Genomic DNA, 15,292 nt, shown 5'->3' with positions numbered 1-15,292 from the left:
GAAACCAAAAGCCAATGAGTACTGGGTACAGAAATACAAAGATCTAAAAGAAGAGGATATATGGAATAGCATGAAAGGTATAATGATAGACGCTAAAATTGGAGAGTTTTGAATATTTAATCAGACACAGAGCAATTTTTACTGACGTTATTTTAAAAAAAATCCACATGGAACTAAGTGAAATATGTAAAGTTTGTAATGGGGAAGATGAAAGTTTTTTACACTTGTTTTTAAATTGTAGAGAACTGGAAGATTTTAAGGAAAAGGGTAAAAGATTGATTGAAATGTTGAGAGGGGAATTAAATGAGAAGACTGTAGAATGGAACAGAGTGGTGATGTTTGGGATGGAAGAAAAGGGTAAAAACAAAAGTTTTATTAATCTGTGTGTGATGCTAATGAAAAGTGCAATATGGGAGAGAAGAATTGTAGCAAAAAAGGAAAAAATCATGTTGGATGTTTGGATTGTTTTTAAAAGGAAAACCGAATTGTATATTGAAGTATTGTTTGAGTATTTTAAATGTGAAAATAAGTTGGATGTTTTTTATGGTGTTTTTACCCCAAAAGTTTGTGGTGTTTTAAAGGATCTAATGTGGAAGTTGCCTGGAAGTGAAGGAGATTTTTAAATTATGTAAATGACATGTGATGTAGAAAGGTTGTGGAAGAAAATCTGTATCTTCTGTAGAAATCTGTATCTTCTGTATAAAATGTATATCTTTATTTCAATTTATTTTAATGTATTTTATTGAAATTTTCTAATAAAAAAAAAAAAAAAAAAAAGCGCGCCCGATCTCGGAAGCTAAGCAGGGTTGGGCCTGGTTAGTACTTGGATGGGAGACCGCTTGGGAATACCAGGTGCTGTAAGCTTTTGCTTCTCCTGGATTGGTTTAACTAATACACGTCCTCCTGCCACAGCTGACATTTTTTTTTAATTTTATTCATTCATCCTTAGAAAATAGACACCCCGCCCCAATCTATTTCCTTCATTTTGCCTTCTCTGTGGCAAATGACAGCCTGGTCCTTTTTCTTGCCTCCTCCAGGGGACAGTCCAGAGGCTGGTTTTATTTTTGGCTGCCTCTTGACAGCAACACACAGAGAAGGAAAGTGCCAACAAAGTGCTTTGCTGCCGCAAAATGAGTTGCACATTTCCCATCGAACGTGTCCAGAGGACTTTCTTTGAGTGGGGAAGGGTTTGCGTTGGCCCAGTGGCTTCTTGCCGTGCGTGGCCCATTGCCCACGCTGAGTCCTCCCTCTTTTAGCAAGCAACGTGGCAGCTAAGGTACAGGTAAGCAGGAAAAGGTAGTGTGTCCAGCTCCAATGTAATTGAATGTGGAGACAGGAGGCACTTCACTTTGGTTGTTGTTTTGTTTAGTTTCTTTTTTGTTTGAAATGTTTAGTTAGTTTAAAAGCCCATTTGTCAGGACAGGGTCTGTTTGTCCAATGTATGTTCTCCTTCTGAAACGACACACCAAGACATGTGTCAAGGAGGAAGGCCCAGGCAGTGGGCTTTCTTTAAATAGCCGTCTGTTCACTGCATCTTTCGCTTACGGCCATACCACCCTGAGCGCGCCCGATCTCGTCCTATCTTGGAAGCTAAGCAGGGTTGGGCCTGGATAGTACTTGGATGGGAGACCGCCTGGGAATACCAGGTGCTGTAAGCTTTTGCTTCTCCTGGATTGGTTTAACTAATACACGTCCTCCTGCCACAGCTGACATTTTTTTTTTATTCTTTTTTTATTTTATTCATTCATCCTTAGTAAATAGACACCTCCCCGCTATCGATAGATAGCGTTCATTGGCGCACAGGACTCCTCTTGGGCCAATCAGCACCAATGTTTTGGAGCACAGTACGTTACCCGCCATGAAACTATGGAATTACGATTGTGTCAATAATAATGAATGTAACTTTATAAAACTGAACGTAACTTTTTCAGAAACTATCAAAAATATTCCATTACAAAAGAAGAAAAACACAATTAAAATGAAAAAAATGAACTCAGTCGCACGAATTTAACAGGCTCTTCAAATATGCTTCATTTTTTGTTAATGTTTTTCAAAGATTCGTTTTCGCAAATCGTGGATTCTGAATACATTGCCACAGATTTCGCTTACGCTTCGCAGTTTTTCGTTTGCTGTTTTGAGACAAACCTCTCGTGGGGGTGGGCTTAACAGTGATCTACTCTGATTGGATAGTGAGCTTTTGATGGACAGGTGCTCTCTGACCCGGATGTACAGACGTCACTCAGTGGCGCGCATATTAGAAAGCTCTCGCGGTGATTTGTAGTTATGCAATACGTCGTGCTTTGTTGTATTACTTACTAACAATATCTAAATAATATTTGACCTATAATTATATAATTTAATATTATATGAGACCTTCGATCGTCTAATAATCGTCTTCGATCAGTCTGTAAAGATGAGCTTTCAGGAGAGACATGGAGCGGCATCATCTTCCTCTTATTTATTTAAAAAAAAAAAAAATATATATATATATATATATATATATATATATATATATATATATATATACATATTTTTTTAATGCAAAGAACAGGAACATACAAAAGAGAAAGCATACGTACATCACATAATATCAACCAAAACAATAAAGAAGACAAAAATAAATAGAAAAAATAATAATAATTTAAAAAAAAAAGATAATAATAATAATGTATATAACAATAAAAGAAGAGGTAGGGCATTACATCACACAAAAATGTTCACATGAAGAGATCAAATGCAGTGCAGATTCTAACAGTCCTTATGGCTTTCTTATTAGTAGATACTGAAATCAAATTTAGATAATTTTCTATTTCTTTTAAGAAGACAGAGAAGATAGGTTTACAGTTTAAAAATGTGCATTTGTGAATATAGAATTTGCTTAAGAAAATAATTAAATTAATAACAAAACAGACATTTTCGTTTGTGGGGTCTGAATCAAAATACCCAAATATAATGTTTCTCATATGTATTGAGAAGCCTGGCAAAATCTTACACTTGATAAAGACATCAATTTCATTCCAGAGCTTCTGAGTGTAATGACACGACCAAAATAAATGAACCACTGTTTCATCAGAATTCACACAAAAAGAGCATGTTAGCTCAATGTCAGATTTAAATCTTTGTATAAATTTCTTAACAGGATAGAACCTGTGTATCAACTTAAAGGAAATTTCTTTCACTTTATTTGTGAGAATGAATTTCTGCTGTAAAGACCAGATTTTTTCCAATTAAGGTTACCAAACAAATTATTCCAAAAGGAAATAACAGGTGGAACAGAAATCAAATCCTTAAGAAATAAAGATCTTATAGTTTTTAGCTTTCGACTCTGAAAAACAGATTTGACCAACATAAGTATCACAAGGTTTAGGAAAGGATGCAGTAGATACTGGGGTGAAGTAATTACGGTTTTTAAAAAGCATACATAAACCAGAGGGAATAGCACCCATTACTGTAGCACATTCTTTTGGGGTTACTGGTATTTGGTATTCAGAAAGAAATTCTGAATATCTGAATAAAAGACCTTGCTTATAAAACAAATGCTCCACTCCTCCTCCTCTTGTCCTTCAAGGCAGCTTTAAGTAAGTTTGTGTTACTGAAGTAACCAATAACATCGATACAATTTTCTAATTTTACAGAAAACACTCTAAATTTCAACACAGTGGTGGAATATTGCATATATTTTATTATATTTATTCACAATGTTTTGATAAACACATATAAAACATCATAATTTTATATATTTTTTAATAATTTTTTATTGTCATTCACAAGTTTGCAATGCACTGATGTCATGTCATGATGTTATGTAGTTTGATTGTTTGCTCTTTTGCACAGTTATTATATTCAAGGACGTGTCAATGTAGACAGTGCAGATATCAAACTGGTCTTCATTCTACAGCAAGGCAGAAATCTTGGTGCAGATGCTGCATCTGCAGCTGTACATAACAACCTTGAAATTCTTAACCAGTCGCTCGGGAATACCAGCACAAGGCAGGGTCAGCAGCAGTCCGTTCAGCAGTCGGGGCAGAGTCAAACAGTGGACCAAGATATGGCCAGGTTTCAGTTTTGCAGTCATGACAACAACAAAACAGCAACATTTTATTTAGCATGCATTTACAATACAACAATAAATTTGCAAAATAAAGCCAGAACTGTTGCACACTGTAACGTTACATGAATAAAAGTTTTATCGATGTTATTGGTTACTTCAGTAACACGAACTTACTTCAAGCTGCCTTGAAGGACAAGAGGAAGATGATGCCGCTCCGTGTCTCTCCTGAGAGCTCATCTTTACAGACTGATCGAAGACGATTATTAGACGATCGAAGGTCTCATATAATATTAAATTATATAATTATAGGTCAAATATTATTTAGATATTGTTAGTAAGTAATACAACAAAGCACGACGTATTGCATAACTACAAATCACCGCGAGAGCTTTCTAATATGCGCGCCACTGAGTGACGTCTGTACATCCGGGTCAGAGAGCACCTGTCCATCAAAAGCTCACTATCCAATCAGAGTAGATCACTGTTAAGCCCACCCCCACGAGAGGTTTGTCTCAAAACAGCAAACGAAAAACTGCGAAGCGTAAGCGAAATCTGTGGCAATGTATTCAGAATCCACGATTTGCGAAAACGAATCTTTGAAAAACATTAACAAAAAATGAAGCATATTTGAAGAGCCTGTTAAATTCGATGCGACTGAGTTCATTTTTTTTCATTTTAATTGTGTTTTTCTTCTTTTGTAATGGAATATTTTTGATAGTTTCTGAAAAAGTTACGTTCAGTTTTATAAAGTTACATTCATTATTATTGACACAATCGTAATTCCATAGTTTCATGGCGGGTAACGTACTGTGCTCCAAAACATTGGTGCTGATTGGCCCAAGAGGAGTCCTGTGCGCCAATGAACGCTATCTATCGATCTGCGCTCGATTGCTCTTCCTTCATCCTCCAACTACCCGGATGTCTGTCTCAGTAACTTGAAATTGAATTTGAGAACTGAATCTGAATTGTGAGAAGTGAATGTGAAGATATATAGAGAGTTTAATTTTCAGTGAGGATCAAATTTTATTGGACTTCAGTTCCAAACGAATAAATTCAATTTCAAATGATACAATTCAGATTCAGTTTTTGAATAAATTCAATTTTAATTAAACAATACAATTTCAAATGATGTGATTCAAATTCAGTTTTTCAATGCAATTATTCAAGTTTAGCCATTCAAATTCAAATATAAATGGTTCAAATTCAGTTTCTGGTGGCACATATTTCAGCCCATACTAGGGGTAATCACAATATTATATAAAAATAAAGGAAGTCCAATGAAGCTAGAAAATTATAGACCATTAACTCTTTTAAATACTGATTATAAAATACTGACAAAAGTATTGGCAAATAGGATAAAAGAGGTTGTTGGGACAATAGTATCGCCAAGCCAAGCTTATAGTATAAAGGGAAGAGACATCACAGATACAATTTGCACAATAAGGGATGTAGTGGAAGGGATGGGGAAAGATGGAAAAGGGGGACTGACTTTATCTATAGACTTAAATAAAGCGTTTGACAGGGTGGAACACAGCTTTATAGAACAGACAATGGCGAAATTTGGGTTTGGGGATAGGATGCAAAAGTGGATAAAAGTAATATATGAGAATGCTAAAAGCTGTGTAAAAGTTAATGGGATATTAACTGACCCCTTTCCGTTAGAGAGGTCAGTTAGGCAAGGTTGTCCGCTGTCAGCATTATTATATTCAATAACAGCCGAGCCGCTGGCGACTCTCATCAAAAAAGATGAAGAGATAAAAGGTATCCAAATACCAAATGGAGGATTGAGTGTAATACATCAATATGCAGATGACACTACCTTTACAGTTAGGGATATAGAGAGTATAAATAAAATTAGGAAACAGATAGAAAAATATGGGAAAGCGTCAGGTGCAAAAATAAATGTAGAAAAATCTGAAATAATGAGTACAGGAGGAGAGTTGGTTGAAGGGGCAGATGTTCCATTTAAAATAACCAAAGACTTTATAAAAATTCTAGGGGTAAATATAGGAGAGAATGCAAAAGAGGCAAGAGATGCAACATGGTCAGGAGTGCTAAACAAAATTAAACAAGTATTACAATTTTGGAGACTAAGAGAATTAAGGCTAAGAGGCAAGGTGGTAGTGGTTAATTCTTTATTGTTAACGAAATGTAATTATGTGATGGGAGCAATTGAGTTACCAGACTGGGTGTTAAACGGAATAAAAGAGGCTGTGAATACTTTTGTGTGGGGTGGGAAAGGAGTGAAAATATCAGCAAAAACATTAATAGCAGATTACAGTGAGGGCGGTTTGAGGTTGATAGATGTAAATGCTAAAAGGAACGTAATAAGAGTTAAAACAATAAAAAAGTATTTATGTGGCAAAGTAGAATATGGATGGAAGGGGTATATGAGAAAATATTTAAATGAAGGTGGAGGATGTGGTGAAGGAGTGTTCATGGTGTTAAAAAACCAATGATTGAAAAGCTGCCTTTATTTTATCAAGAAGTGTTTACTGCATGGGCTGAGTTTGTGGTGAATGTAAATTATGAATGTGAAAACATAAACCAAGTACACAATCAGCCAATATTCCTGAACCCAAGAATAAGGAGGGGAGGGAAAATGCTCTATAACAGACTATTCATGAGAGCGGGGTAAGGAAAGTAAAAGACTTGGCATATGAATATGTGAAAGGTTTCTTACCGAATAGGGCGATATACGATTCTGTGGTGGGGTGGGATGATGGAATTGAGAAAGCAAAAGTGGATAGTGAATGTGAAAATATTAAAAAAAGCCTGCCTGAAAAGTGGGTAGAAGGGATTGAAAGAGAAACTGCCAAAGTGGGATATTGGGGAATGCCGGAAATGTATATTGTGGAAAATGAGAGAAAAAAAGTTTTTGTGGGAGGTAAATGTGAAAACGATATACAAAATAATGGTGAAAAAGGAAATTAAAATGCCTGCATCAGAGGAGGTGTGGTCGAGAGTTTTTCCGGGCATGGAAGAAAATACAATATGGAGAAATTTAAATGTAAAATATAACGGATTGGACTGTGAGAATTTGGACTTCAAACTGAGACACGATAGAATATACACGAAGGAGGTTATTCATCAAATAAACAAAAATGTGAGTAGAGAATGTGACATGTGTGAGACAGAGCTAGAAACTCTGATGCATATTTTCTTAGAGTGCAAGGAGCTTGAGGAGTTCCATGCAAAAATGAAAAAACTGATAAAAAGAATGGGAAAAGAGGTAGCAGGGTTGCTGATTGGCCCAAGAGGAGTCCTGTGCGCCAATGAACGCTATCTATCGATCTGCGCTCGATTGCTCTTCCTTCATCCTCCAACTACCCGGATGTCTGTCTCAGTAACTTGAAATTGAATTTGAGAACTGAATCTGAATTGTGAGAAGTGAATGTGAAGATATATAGAGAGTTTAATTTTCAGTGAGGATCAAATTTTATTGGACTTCAGTTCCAAACGAATAAATTCAATTTCAAATGATACAATTCAGATTCAGTTTTTGAATAAATTCAATTTTAATTAAACAATACAGTTTCAAATGATGTGATTCAAATTCAGTTTTTCAATGCAATTATTCAAGTTTAGCCATTCAAATTCAAATATAAATGGTTCAAATTCAGTTTCTGGTGGCACATATTTCAGCCCATAGTGGGCTTTCTTTAAATAGCCGTCTGTTCACAGTATCTTTCGCTTACGGCCATACCACCCTGAGCGCGCCCGATCTCGTCCGATCTCGGAAGCTAAGCAGGGTTGGGCCTGGTTAGTACTTGGATGGGAGACCGCCTGGGAATACCAGGTGCTGTAAGCTTTTGCTTCTCCTGGATTGGTTTAACTAATACACGTCCTCCTGCCACAGCTGACATTTTTTATTTTTTTATTTTATTCATTCATCCTTAGAAAATAGACACCCCCCGCCCCAATCTATTTCCTTCATTTTGCCTTCTCTGTGGCAAATGTCATTCACTGGTCCTTTTTCTTGCCTCCTCCAGGGGGCAGTCCAGAGGCTGGTTTTATTTTTTGGCTGCCTCTTGACAGCAACACACAGAGAAGGAAAGTGCCAACAAAGTGCTTTGCTGCCGCAAAATGAGTTGCACATTTCCCATCGAACGTGTCCAGAGGACTTTCTTTGAGTGGGGAAGGGTTTGCGTTGGCCCAGTGGCTTCTTGCCGTGCGTGGCCCATTGCCCACGCTGAGTCCTCCCTCTTTTAGCAAGCAACGTGGCAGCTAAGGTACAGGTAAGCAGGAAAAGGTAGTGTGTCCAGCTCCAATGTAATTGAATGTGGAGACAGGAGGCACTTCACTTTGGTTGTTGTTTTGTTTAGTTTCTTTTTTTGTTTGAAATGTTTAGTTAGTTTAAAAGCCCGTTTGTCAGGACAGGGTCTGTTTGTCCAATGTATGTTCTCCTTCTGAAACGACACACCAAGACATGTGTCAAGGAGGAAGGCCCAGGCAGTGGGCTTTCTTTAAATAGCCGTCTGTTCACAGCATCTTTCGCTTACGGCCATACCACCCTGAGCACGCCCGATCTCGTCTGATCTCGGAAGCTAAGCAGGGTTGGGCCTGGTTAGTACTTGGATGGGAGACCGCCTGGGAATACCAGGTGCTGTAAGCTTTTGCTTCTCCTGGATTGGTTTAACTAATACACGTCCTCCTGCCACAGCTGAGATTTTTGTTTTTATTCTTTTTTTTTATTTTATTCATTCATCCTTAGAAAATAGACACCCCCCCCAATCTAGTTCCTTCATTTTGCCTTCTCTGTGGCAAATGACAGCCTGGTCCTTTTTCTTGCCTCCTCCAGGGGGCAGTCCAGAGGCTGGTTTTATTTTTTGGCTGCCTCTTGACAGCAACACACAGAGAAGGAAAGTGGCAACAAAGTGCTTTGCTGCCGCAAAATGAGTTGCACATTTCCCATCGAACGTGTCCAGAGGACTTTCTTTGAGTGGGGAAGGGTTTGCGTTGGCCCAGTGGCTTCTTGCGGTGCGTGGCCCATTGCTCACGCTGAGTCCTCCCTCTTTTAGCAAGCAACGTGGCAGCTAAGGTACAGGTAAGCAGGAAAAGGTAGTGTGTCCAGCTCCAATGTAATTGAATGTGGAGACAGGAGGCACTTCACTTTGGTTGTTGTTTTGTTTAGTTTATTTTTTTGTTTGAAATGTTTAGTAAGTTTAAATGCCCATTTGTCAGGACAGGGTCTGTTTGTCCAATGTATTTTCTCCTTCTGAAACGACACACCAAGACATGTGTCAAGGAGGAAGGCCCAGGCAGTGGGCTTTCTTTAAATAGCCGTCTGTTCACAGCATCTTTAAACTACGGCCATACCACCCTGAGCAGCTAGAGGAGCTAGTGAGCAATTGGAAGTGTTGGCTGCAGTTGGAGAGGAAGGCTCTCCTCCATTTTGTGGTTTATTTATTTATTTATTTTTTTTGTGTTTGTTTTTAGGTTTTCTAACTTTAAGTTTGTATTTTTGTTTTTTTTGACAGTTTTTAAACCACCTAACAGCAGCATTTTGCTAGCTGGAGGGTGGTTAGTCTTTCTTTATTTTTTTCTTTCTTAAAATGGGCCGGATTATCGACAAAGCGACACTGGACTGGCTGAAGGAAGGCGCATGGCAAAGCGACACTGGACTGGATGGAGGAACCACGAAAGGCAAAGCGACACTGGACTGGCTGGAGAAACACGAATGGCAAAGCGATACTGGAATGGCTGGAGAGAAGCGCATGGCAAGCGACACCAGACTGGATTATCAACAACGAGCAGGACACGGGAAAAAACAAGGCGTTCAAGACAAAATCGGTGGACGGAAGTACTTAAAGGAGGCGACGATGATTGTGAATGTGGAGAATGTTAATGAGGTGAGAGCGGTAGATATTATCAAAGCAATGGTGGATAAATGTGGAAATGGGAAAATTCTAGCGTTAAGACCAAGACAAGGAAATGAATATGAACTAACAATGGAAAATGAGGAAACATGTGAGAAATTGACTGATGGACTGAATATAAAAGGGGTGAACTGTGAAATTAAAAAACTACAAAATAGAGACTTTGTTGTTTCCTTCATGCACATGCCCGTCTACCTAGATGATAGAGAAATAATTGGAAAATTGGAGGGATGGGGAGTCAACCCCATATCAAAAATTAAAAGAAGATGCTACCCGGGCACTGGAATCGAGGATGGAGCGAGGTTCCTTAAAGTAAGGTTCCCTAAAGAAGTGGCATCATTGCCCTACAGCACAAGGCTGGAAACCGCAGAAGGGCAGCAGTATTTTAGGGTGGTGCACAGTCACCAGGTGAAGACCTGTAGGCTGTGCATGAGCCCGGATCATCTGCTTAAAGAGTGCCCAGATTTCAAGTGCTACAAATGTGAAGAAAAGGGACACTTCGCAAGAGACTGTAACGCAGTCAGGTGCCCGAGTGTCAGGAGATTTTAAATAAATGTGAGTGGTGGATGGAGAAAGAGGAAGGAGGTAGGGAGCATTGGGTGGGCGGACAGGTGCATGAAGGAAACAACGGGGATGAAAGACAAAACGATGAAGGACAAGAGGAAGAAAATGTACGACAAAAAGGAATGGAAGAAGGAGCGAGCAACAGAGAGGAAGGAGAAAGAGAACAATAAGGAACAAACAATGGAGCAGGACACACAAAGGACAGCAATGGAGATATCAGACAATTTTAAAAGCTATCGGGATAACATGGAGAAAGATGGACAAGGAAGGATGGATCAAAGTAAAGAGACTGAAAGTGAAGAGGAAATAACAACGGACAATTTGGACAAAGACAGGAGGGGAGAGGAAAAATAAGAAGGAGATCATTGAAGGTAACACCGAATTTTGAAAATGTAAGAAAAAAGACTATGAAAAGAAGCCAAGGTGAACAGGCAAACAGATATGAAGTGTTAAAGGACCTGGAGGGAGAAAATGGAGAATAATGGTTTTTAGGTATTTATTTGTATTTCTTTTAATGGTTTTAAGTTGTGTTACTTTTAATGCAAGGGGACTGACGGACATGGGAAAATTTGAAAGAGTGAAAGAAAAATGTAGAGGTGAAGATGTCATTGTTTTACAAGAAACAAATTGGAAAGAGAGTGTGATGATGGTATACAAAAAGAAATGGGAAGGAGATATTTTATATAATAATGGGGATGGTAGGCTTGGAAGAGGGGTGGCGCTTTTAATGAGAAAAGATGTTTTTAATACAACCAAAGTGGTGTACAAAGATAAGATGGGCAAATGCATGGCTGTGGAAGTAAATTATGAAGGGCGTGAATTAATTTTAGTGAATGTACACGCACCAACAGAAGAGAAAGAAAAGAAAGAATTTTTTAATTGTTTAAGGAGTGTAATAAAAAATATAAGGAAATGATAATGATGGGGGATTTTAACACAGTTTTCAGCAAAGACATGGCAGAGGGGATGGTTTTTAAATCGGACACAGGAAGGAAAGAATTAAACGAATTGATGAGAGAAAATAAATTAATTGATGTATGGAGGGAAAGAAATGGAGGGAAAAAGGTTTATTCAAGGAAACAAATAGTGGGGCATTTTATATGTAAAACAAGAATTGATTATTTGCTATGTACAAGAAATATGGAGAATAAGCATGCTGTTTGGGGATAAATACTTTACGTGCTGAGCACTGGGTGACAAAATGGAGGCGGGAAGAGGCCTGGAAAAAAGGAGTATGAGAGAAAAGGAAGGAGAACTGGATCAAAGAGGAAGGAAGTATGAAAGTAAGCTCACAGTCCTGGTGGAAATTGAAGGAGAAGATAGAATAACGATGATGGAGTTGCTGAAGAAAGTGAGAGAAGAATGTGGAGTCGTGATCGGGTGTAGATACAAAACACCAAAAGAATGAGTTGACAATGGAAGAGGAAAAAGGAAAGGAGAAGTTACTGGATGGACTGAGGATAAAGAAAAGTCGGGTGATGGCGAAAGAGGTGGACTGCATGGAGATGGTGGTCTCGTTCCTTGGTCTGCCAACATATATAATGGATGAGGAGATACTGAGAAAGCTGTCGGATTGGGGAGTTAAAGCAGTCTCAAGAGTAAAGAGGAGAATGTGGCCGGGGACAGATATCGCCCGACGGGACAAGGTTTTTAAAAGTGAAATTTAATGAGGAGGTAAAATCGCTGCCGTATTCCACAAAGTTTGAGACATTGGGAGGGACGGAGCACTTTAGGGTAATACACGACAGGCAAGTGAAAGTCTGTCGTTTGTGCATTCAGCCAGGTCACATTGTGAGAGACTGCCCAAGCTTCAGATGCTTTAAATGTGACAAGCAGGGACATTACGCAAGAGAATGTAAGGAGGTGAACTGCAGTATGTGTAATATGCGACCTGGACTGTGTGTGTGTGAAACACTGGCGGAGATGGATGAGGAGTTAGATCTGTACGAGGTGGACGAGGAGGTGGAGAGTGAAGCACAGGAAGGTGCAGCGACTGGAGAAGAAGATAGAAGGGGCACATGGAGTGGAGAAGAGAGAATTGGGGAGTGGAGAGAGACGGAGAGCCTGAGCAGTCAAGAGGAGGAGGTTCCAGGGCGGAAGCGGAGAGAGAGAAAGAAAAAAAAGTTTTGCAGTCATGACAATGACAAAACAGCAACATTTTATTTAGCATGCATTTACAATACAACAATAAATTTGCAAAATAAAGCCAGAACTGTTGCACACTGTAACGTTACATGAATAAAAGTTTTATCGATGTTATTGGTTACTTCAGTAACACGAACTTACTTCAAGCTGCCTTGAAGGACAAGAGGAGGAGGAGGAAGATGATGCCGCTCCGTGTCTCTCCTGAGAGCTCATCTTTACAGACTGATCGAAGACGATTATTAGACGATCGAAGGTCTCATATAATATTAAATTATATAATTATAGGTCAAATATTATTTACATATTGTTAGTAAGTAATACAACAAAGCACGACGTATTGCATAACTACAAATCACCGCGAGAGCTTTCTAATATGCGCGCCACTGAGTGACGTCTGTACATCCGGGTCAGAGAGCACCTGTCCATCAAAAGCTCACTATCCAATCAGAGTAGATCACTGTTAAGCCCACCCCCACGAGAGGTTTGTCTCAAAACAGCAAACGAAAAACTGCGAAGCGTAGCGAAATCTGTGGCAATGTATTCAGAATCCACGATTTGCGAAAGCGAATCTTTGAAAAACATTAACAAAAAATGAAGCATATTTGAAGAGCCTGTTAAATTCGATGCGACTGAGTTCATTTTTTTTTTTTCATTTTAATTGTGTTTTTCTTCTTTTGTAATGGAATATTTTTGATAGTTTCTGAAAAAGTTACGTTCAGTTTTATAAAGTTACATTCATTATTATTGACACAATCGTAATTCCATAGTTTCATGGCGGGTAGCGTACTGTGCTCCAAAACATTGGTGCTGATTGGCCCAAGAGGAGTCCTGTGCGCCAATGAACGCTATCTATCGATCTGCGCTCGATTGCTCTTCCTTCATCCTCCAACTACCCGGATGTCTGTCTCAGTAACTTGAAATTGAATTTGAGAACTGAATCTGAATTGTGAGAAGTGAATGTGAAGATATATAGAGAGTTTAATTTTCAGTGAGGATCAAATTTTATTGGACTTCAGTTCCAAACGAATAAATTCAATTTCAAATGATACAATTCAGATTCAGTTTTTGAATAAATTCAATTTTAATTAAACAATACAATTTCAAATGATGTGATTCAAATTCAGTTTTTCAATGCAATTATTCAAGTTTAGCCATTCAAATTCAAATATAAATGGTTCAAATTCAGTTTCTGGTGGCACATATTTCAGCCCATACTAGGGGTAATCACAATATTATATAAAAAGAAAGGAAGTCCAATGAAGCTAGAAAATTATAGACCATTAACTCTTTTAAATACTGATTATAAAATACTGACAAAAGTATTGGCAAATAGGATAAAAAGAGGTTGTTGGGACAATAGTATCGCCAAGCCAAGCTTATAGTATAAAGGGAAGAGACATCACAGATACAATTTGCACAATAAGGGATGTAGTGGAAGGGATGGGGAAAGATGGAAAAGGGGGACTGACTTTATCTATAGACTTAAATAAAGCGTTTGACAGGGTGGAACACAGCTTTATAGAACAGACAATGGCGAAATTTGGGTTTGGGGATAGGATGCAAAAGTGGATAAAAGTAATATATGAGAATGCTAAAAGCTGTGTAAAAGTTAATGGGATATTAACTGACCCCTTTCCGTTAGAGAGGTCAGTTAGGCAAGGTTGTCCACTGTCAGCATTATTATATTCAATAACAGCCGAGCAGCTGGCGACTCTCATCAAAAAAGATGAAGAGATAAAAGGTATCCAAATACCAAATGGAGGATTGAGTGTAATACATCAATATGCAGATGACACTACCTTTACAGTTAGGGATATAGAGAGTATAAATAAAATTAGGAAACAGATAGAAAAATATGGGAAAGCGTCAGGTGCAAAAATAAATGTAGAAAAATCTGAAATAATGAGTACAGGAGGAGAGTTGGTTGAAGGGGCAGATGTTCCATTTAAAATAACCAAAGACTTTATAAAAATTCTAGGGGTAAATATAGGAGAGAATGCAAAAGAGGCAAGAGATGCAACATGGTCAGGAGTGCTAAACAAAATTAAACAAGTATTACAATTTTGGAGACTAAGAGAATTAAGGCTAAGAGGCAAGGTGGTAGTGGTTAATTCTTTATTGTTAACGAAATGTAATTATGTGATGGGAGCAATTGAGTTACCAGACTGGGTGTTAAACGGAATAAAAGAGGCTGTGAATACTTTTGTGTGGGGTGGGAAAGGAGTGAAAATATCAGCAAAAACATTAATAGCAGATTACAGTGAGGGCGGTTTGAGGTTGATAGATGTAAATGCTAAAAGGAACGCTAATAAGAGTTAAAACAATAAAAAAGTATTTATGTGGCAAAGTAGAATATGGATGGAAGGGGTATATGAGAAAATATTTAAATGAAGGTGGAGGATGTGGTGAAGGAGTGTTCATGGTGTTAAAAAACCAATGATTGAAAAGCTGCCTTTATTTTATCAAGAAGTGTTTACTGCATGGGCTGAGTTTGTGGTGAATGTAAATTATGAATGTGAAAACATAAACCAAGTACACAATCAGCCAATATTCCTGAACCCAAGAATAAGGAGGGGAGGGAAAATGCTCTATAACAGACTATTCATGAGAGCGGGGGTAAGGAAAGTAAAAGACTTGGCATATGAATATGTGA

The 15,292-nt window shown here is 38.2% G+C and overlaps 3 non-coding genes across 3 annotated transcripts; all 3 read left to right on the top strand.

Annotated features, from left to right (window-relative positions):
• Positions 1-1,539: 1,539 nt before the first annotated feature.
• Positions 1,540-1,658, top strand: LOC127654508 (5S ribosomal RNA). The gene has a single exon (XR_007971946.1). It is a non-coding gene; the product is annotated as a 5S ribosomal RNA (ribosomal RNA).
• Positions 1,659-7,743: 6,085 nt separating this feature from the next.
• Positions 7,744-7,862, top strand: LOC127654517 (5S ribosomal RNA). The gene has a single exon (XR_007971950.1). It is a non-coding gene; the product is annotated as a 5S ribosomal RNA (ribosomal RNA).
• A 685-nt stretch (positions 7,863-8,547) lies between these two features.
• On the top strand, positions 8,548-8,666 carry LOC127654505 (5S ribosomal RNA). The gene has a single exon (XR_007971943.1). It is a non-coding gene; the product is annotated as a 5S ribosomal RNA (ribosomal RNA).
• Positions 8,667-15,292: the final 6,626 nt, after the last annotated feature.

The sequence above is a fragment of the Xyrauchen texanus genome, chromosome 13 (genome assembly GCF_025860055.1).
Source record: "Xyrauchen texanus isolate HMW12.3.18 chromosome 13, RBS_HiC_50CHRs, whole genome shotgun sequence".
NCBI classification, from domain to species: Eukaryota; Metazoa; Chordata; class Actinopteri; order Cypriniformes; family Catostomidae; genus Xyrauchen; species Xyrauchen texanus.
This window is presented reverse-complemented; position numbering and strand designations above follow the sequence as displayed.